Source organism: Protopterus annectens, chromosome 2.part0 (genome assembly GCF_019279795.1).
Source record: "Protopterus annectens isolate FY-2018-M chromosome 2.part0, PAN1.0, whole genome shotgun sequence".
Taxonomy (NCBI): Eukaryota; Metazoa; Chordata; order Ceratodontiformes; family Protopteridae; genus Protopterus; species Protopterus annectens.
The window spans coordinates 136,147,853-136,155,493 of record NC_056728.1 but is presented as its reverse complement, the minus strand read 5'-3'; positions in this window follow the sequence as shown (position 1 = coordinate 136,155,493).

The following is a 7,641-nucleotide window of genomic DNA, read 5'->3' as shown; positions in this document are numbered from 1 at the left end:
GATTAATTCCCTGTGCCTCTGTCCAGCAGAGCCACTGAAGTGATCCCCGGAGTAAACTTTCTGTTTCCCATCCACTCGTCAAAATTTCTTTTGAAGAGTGTTAGCGAGGAGCTCTGCCTAATGTAGATTGGGATCTTGTTCCAAAGCATGGGAAGTCTCTGGGACAGGAATCTATCCCTCCAGCACATCCTATTTATTGTTGTGGTGAGGTTTAGATCCCTAGAGCATGTGGCTCTCGGTGATAAGGTTTTCTTTAGGTGGAGCATGTCCATCAATTCTGGGTTGGACATGGCCTTGTATGTCAGGCAGAGATCACCTCTGAGTAGGTGGTATGCAACTGAGTACAGCTGTAATTTCTTCAGTCGAGCTGCACAGGGCATCTGTTTGAGGCCAGTGATCCTCTTGGTGAGGTACTTCTGTGGTTTTTCCAGCTGTTGCAGGTGTCTTGTAAGGTACATCCCAAATGAGGCATTGTACTCTATGATGGGTCTGATGAAAATGGAAAAGACAAACTTGTAAGATGTTTCATGGTGTATTTTAGAGCTTTTTTCCATAACTTTGAACCAGTGATGGCCTGAACAAAAGTTAAAAATAATGAATGAAATTCAGTCTTACTTTTTCTTTCAAGGGTGAAATCAACTGTATCCAATGCTTAATATTCAAAGCTGGCAAAATAGTACAGCCAATAAAGTGAGAAAACTATCACTTGAAAGAATATATGTGTCTTACATACATAGGAATATTAAGTGCCAAAAAAAGCAAGAGATGTAATATAGACAGTTGCTAGGAGTACCAGCTCAAGCAGAGCAAGTAATAGAGTTGTGCCATGTTAATCTTTGTGTACATCTCAATTGCCTGATAGTACTTAAATGAATGAGTAAATTCATAAATAATGTTCACAGTCATGCATGTCAGCTTACTGATGTTAGACACATACAGTGTAACCCACTAAATTACCATGCATGTGCATGCATGCATAAATGCACTAAACGCATAGATGTTCTCACCAATTATTGCTGTTGTAGTGACTCTATATATACCACAGATGCCCATGATTAAAAATACATAAATGATGGTCTCATTAATGGAAACTAGTACACTGCTGTCAGATGCATACAGTGAAACCCATCGCAACCCCCACAAGAAAAGGAGCTCTCCAATTACTGTCACTTCAGTAACTCTATAAAGATTAAATGTCTGATCAAATGAATGAACAAATACCTAATCAACAGTCACAGCAATGCATTTCATCTCTTTGCTGACAGATGCATACTGTACAACCCACTGCTACCTCCCTATTCCACTCATGCACACAGATGTCCTCACCATATTTTATTGATGACTCTATATACTTCGTATGTGTGACTGTGACCAAACAAACGAATGAATAAATAAATAAATAAATAAACAATATAATGGCCATAGTAATGCATTTCAGTTTGTCACTGCCAGATGCGCAATGTGTAAACCACTTCAACCCCCAGCATACACAGATATGCAGATATTGCCACAGTAATGAATTTCAAATGGTTGCTGTCAGATTCATACAGCCTAAGTTATATCAATCCTCCCAGCCTTAAACACAGATGTGCATAAAAAATAGTTGGAAAAAAAAGACCTAAATATGATATCAGCATGGCTCTCACATGGCGACCTTACAATGAACACCAGAAAAAAAAGGAACAAATAAATAAATAAGTAAAATCAATGTCTTTGGCATAAGGAAAACTCTGTTTATAGTCCCCCCAAACTGGACCCTACCTTTATAAACCACACTATACTTCAAATACCCAGGTTTCTGTCTGGACCAATCCCTAAACTTTCAGTTTCTCATTAAAAGTACTAAATCTAAAGTAAATACTTTACTTTTCTGGGCCATAAAAAATATCTTTCTTCCTCTCAGCTGAAGGAATACTAGCCACACACTCACATTCATTTATTTACTTTGTGTGTGTGTGTAGGTAGGGCTTCGATGCCCCACCCCTCTTATTTATGCATACTAACTGCATGATTGCTGAATGGAGACTAAAGAAAAGCCTGCACACCATGAATGACTACCAGGGACAATAGAAATACTGCACTATATCTGCACAAATACCCCCTGTATTTATACTTATTCCAAGACTGCATATCCGTAACACTAAACAGATGGACCATGCTCAGTGAATCACTGCCAGTGACAATATAAATACTGCTGTATACCTGCACAAATACCCATGTACTTATACTCACTCCAGGACCGCACATCATTAATACTAAACAGATACACCACACTCAATGAATTACTACCAGACTGAAAATGGTTTCTCCTGAGACACAAAACTGCACTAAATGCATATGCAGCTGTTGACAAAACAAAGATCAATTACTGCATACATTGATATGCACAACACTTGATTACTTTTGTAGCACCTCAACAACATAATCATTCAACAAATTGTATCTGTCCCTCTCACACGTGTATGTGTGCATATATACATATATGTGTGTGTGTGTGTGTGTGTGTGTGTGTGTGTGTGTGTGTGTGTGTGTGTGTGTGTGTGTGTTTGTGTGTGTGTGTGTGTGTGTGTGTGTCTTATTTATGTTATGTTCTAGTAACAGTTATAAAATGTTTAGCCATTAATTTTGGGCCTGTAGATATTGCTGTAGTCAGTGTCAGTGGTCATTAACTAACAGTATTATTTTTATTACTTGAGATCATCATGCAATATTGTTGATGATTATTTGTTTATATTAATGTATATAAGCTTTTCCCCCAGGGTCTTATCTGAAATAATCTTCACCCAGTAAGGAAAACCCAATCAACAAGAAATAAATGAATAATTCTGTCTTGTCCTACATCACCATTGTGGCATGACACAATTAGTAGAGCCTGTCCACCAAGACACAATCCTTTGTCATTGTGGATACCTGTGTCAGTGGGGGATTCTATGACTGTTCCTAATTTGCAATCATCTACAAATTTAGTCAGCCAGAGGCCACTGACTTTGGCCTTGAGTTCAGAGAAGTAAATGCCAAAAATGAGTGGTCCCAGGACCGATCCCTTTGGGACTCCACTTGTGACTTGCCTCTTTGTAGTGGTAGACTCCCCAATTCTAACTTCCTGGGTACTGTCTGTGAGCCAGCTGGCTATCCACCAGGTGACATAAGGGTTTATATCTTACCTCTTAGGTTTGTCAACAATGCCTGGGTGGGGTATTTTGTTAAATGCCTTGTCTAGGTCAAGGTAGGCAATGTGAACCATTTTGCCCTCATTCATTGCTTTGGTGACATTCTCAAAGAAGTTCACCAGGCTGAGTAAGCATGACCTGCCTTTGATGAAACCAAATTGGGCTGAGTCCAATGTCTGGAGGTTTCCTGTGTCATTACTGATAATTTCCTTGATAATTCTTTCCATGGCTTTGCATATGAGACTAGTGAGACTTATGGGTCTGCAGTTTCCAGGATCTGTAGATGGCCCACCTTTGTGGAAAGGGATTACTGTTGCTGTTCTCCATTCGTGAGGCATGAAGTCTGTTTGGAGGCTAAATAGCAATTCCAGAGGGGCTGATAAGTCATGTTTCATGCTATGTAGAAAGCATCCTTGGATATTGTCTGGGCCAATTGATACAGTATTCATGGCCTTAGAGACAGCATAAATGACCTGTTCCCTATTGATAGTAGGGAGAGTTATACCTGATGGTATTTCCTGAGGGAAGGTTGAGGGGGTCAGAGAGGAGTAAAGTTGGAGCTGAATTTGTCAGCCAGTAGGTTTGCTATATCTTCTGGTTCAGTAAAGGTGGCTCCATTTACAATGAGATCTGCACACAATTGCATATTGCTTTCGAGGTTGCAGACATAGCTAAAGACTGCTTTGTGGATGCCCTTGGCCTGGGAGGCCAAAGTTACCTCAGATTTGGCTTTGGTAGACTTTATTTGTCCTCTGAGTTGTTTGTTTAGCTTGATGAGAGTTCTTTTATCCTGCTGGGTGCTACACCTACAAATTGTTGCTAATCATTTATATTGTGATTCCACTAAGGTGGCTTGTTTTATGAGTTAGTTCTGTAATTCTTCCTGGTGAGTACAGCTGCCTCTATGCAGCTATTAACATGCTTGTATAGGGATTCTGTGAACAATTCCATGTAAGCAGCAGCATCAGTGTTCTCAGGGTTTTTGAGGGTTTGGAATTTTGCCAGGTTATCACTTAATATTAGGAAGTTACCCTTAGAGTAGTTCCTGAATATTTCAGGTTTTTATTTTTACCATTTTGTGGTTTGACCTTACCAGAGAAGACATTACACTAGGAGGTGTGCAGCACTCTGCCATATTAGTGAAGACCAGATCCCATACATTTACACCCCTAGTCAGTGTATTGACAATCTAGTCCAGGGAGCTTTTGTTTACAAAATCCAGGGATCTCTGTGCCTGTACGTTTGGTGTCATATATGATTCCCAGTTAATAGAAGGATAATTAAAGTTGCCCATGAATATGCTATTGGGTTAGATGGTGAGTGTTTCCAATAAGTTTACATGCATGTTATGAGTTTCCTGGGTCATAAAGGGGACCTATAGCTTAGCTTGCAAGGAAGTGGTATGGGACTTTGCCTATGGTGATTTGAATGTTGAGAAGTTCAAGTGCATTGTCCTGTTTGACCAGCCTTGAGGTATATTTATTTTTGATGTAAAATGAGACACCACCACCTTTAGTCCCTCTCTGTGTAGTAGCTGGTCTAAATGTGTGGAAAACATTATAGCCTTGCACTGCTAGTGTGCTATCTGTGGCTTTAATCAATGTCTCAGTGACCACACAGATGTCAGCATTCTCTAGGGTGAGGAGAGCTTGCAGGGAGGTGTTTTTTTTTTGTTTACACACCTAGCATTGAGCACTAACACCTTTAGATTTTCTTGGTTTTGAGTTGCTTTGTTGGAAGTACTTTCAGTTTGGCATTGCCTAAAAAGGCACTGTGGGGGAGGACAATGATTTAGCTAATACAGCCTAGAGGGGGAGAGGTGCAGACCATCCCTGGAAAAGCAGTGTGGTCTGCTGACTCTCTCCTTCCATGCTGACAAATATTGCACACCCTTAGAATGACAACTGAAACTAAGCCACTTATTAAAGTCAATCATTTTTTGTTCATATTGTGGTATTATCCTTGGAGAAGGTGAAATGTTGCTTAGTGCTTGGCTCATACCAGCCTGTGATACATATTCTGAGAGCTACATGATGTCGATCTTTTTATAGTCTAAGTAGGTATGTCTCAGGTCATTATACCAACATGGACTATGCCTGAGTCATACTGGTACTTGTGGTCCAATGACATGAGTGCATGTGTAATGTGGGGGATCCTGGCCCCTGATAAGCAACTGATTGTGACTTTCTCCTTACTCAGCCTTGTGAGGGGGCATTGGTGTGTCTCACAATTCAGTCTGTAATGACCAGGATGTTGGATTGTGTGTGATTTGCCTTATGGGCTTAGAAGTAAAGGTCCATGAGATGTGGATGTTGATTTGAAAGAGTGCATTCAGGACTGCTGAGGGTATTTGTTACATGTACTTCATCTATGAGGTCATTGTGGTTTAGGAAGGTTACATTTCAGTGCCTCAGAATATGTGGATCTATGTGTCTGTTTTGAATTGTGTGTGAGGGGTGCAGTGTGTGTGCTACTGACAACCTTATTGATATTAGGAGTGTTTTTCTGTAAAAACTTTGTTTAATACATCTCTCACATACCATATCAGTTTGTTTGAGAATAACTGGTTGTCAGTAAACATGAGGCAATTTCTACATTGCCATAGGAAGCCCATATCCAGCAAACTGGTAATGGGGCTAGTTGGAAAGATCATATCCATGGCAACAGGCCTTTTTTATTGATTAGATGGTTGCAGTGAGGATATAAAGTAATGTCAGGAGTATCTGGTCTGCACCTCTGGGGGCAGTGCTCCCTGTGTACAGATAGGTATTGGTGAAATGTCAGCTCAGAGTGGCTGCATCCACACAGGGCACTGCAGAATGCCTGAGGAGAAACTGATAGGTAGACCCTGATGATTTCTGAAGTATTTAGGGAAATAGTCTCAAGTTAGGCTAGACAGTAGCAAATCAAGCAGTACTTTCTGAAAAGAAAGAAAGAAAGAAAGAAAGAAAGAAAGAAAGAAAGAAAGAAAGAAAGAAAGAAAGAAAGAAAGAATTAGCTTTGTCAAGAATGATGAAAAGAGGAGATTTTGTCAGAATGGCTACTGCTAGTGTTGGTCTCACCACAACTTCACTTTCCTGGGATACAATGCTCCTTTGCTCTTTATCTCACCATAAGCAAGACAATACCACAAATTCCAACATGAGAAGCAGAGCACAGGCTCTTTGGTGATCAACATTCTTGTTCCAGATGGTGCAAGGGTCTGTAGGCTTGTTGTACCCTTTACCTGGTAGATGCCTTGAATAGCAACCAGATCAGTCAGGAAGGTCCACCACAGAAACTCACTGCCCATCAGAAATGGTCAGGAATCAATTCTCTCTGCTTCTTCTCTCACCAGGCACGAAACAGAAGCACTAATCCCAAGATGACTACTGATAGGCAGAATGTGAGCTCTCCAACTGGTGCTCTTAGAATAGATGTTGTAGATTTTAAATGTAAGATGGAAAACATAGGTTAATTTCCTAATAGTTGCAGTGTGTGGAAAGCTAGTAGATGTGAAAGAGGGGGTAACTTAAGCTTTAGTTAGCTAAGTGGGGAGCTACTAATTTGAAAACAACAAGATAGATTGAAAGGGGGTGGGCACCTTGTATTCTGGCTCTCTGTAATACAGTGGGATGGCCAATAAATTTAAATAGCTGAAGGGGACTGTTTTCACAAAATAATAATTTAGTACTTAAAATAGCCAATGAAAGAGGAGAGGAAAGGAAATATGTGGTCAAATTAACATAAGGTATAGGTAAATAGAAAGACAGTTGAGTTTAAAAACACAATAGCACCAGCGTGAGAAGGTTGGGGGAAGTTTAATTTATATGTGAATCACAAGAGACACAGCTGTGGCCTCTTTCCTAGTTTAAATATGCAATTAAAAGCAGAATCCAAGTAAAACACAATGTAAAGAAAATAAACCACAAGTAAAACATAATGTAAAGAAAATAAACCACAATATACAAAACAGAGGAAGGCAATGAGGCAATACAAAGTGTAAGAAAGCAAAAAACAAACTAACCTTTTCCTTATAGCAATCTGTGGCAGAGTCTGAGTGATCTTTTCCAGTAAAGCCATCTGTCAAAGCCTGAAATAACTATGTCCAGTGTCATTTCCTTATGTGGCTATAGGTTTCTTTGATCATAAGTACGATTGACCCACCACCAGTTCTGTCACAGTAGCTCCTTGAGTTTATTACCCACACTCCTGGTATTACTGAGCATGATCCGCCCAACTTCTTTGCTGCTTCTGTCTCAGATTTTTACTAGTATTTGTTATAATATTCCATCAGTTTTCTACTGTCCTGCCGTTAACTTCTGTTTCTGTTTCTCCATCCTTCTTCCTCACTTCAGTGACACAGTCATTTTAATGTGCTTCTCCAAGCTACCTTACAGCTCTGCTCTTCATTCTCGACTGAGATGTAGACTACCACTTCCAAAAAAATACTCCTTCTGCTAGTACCCCCGTCACTCATTTTGTGCTACCC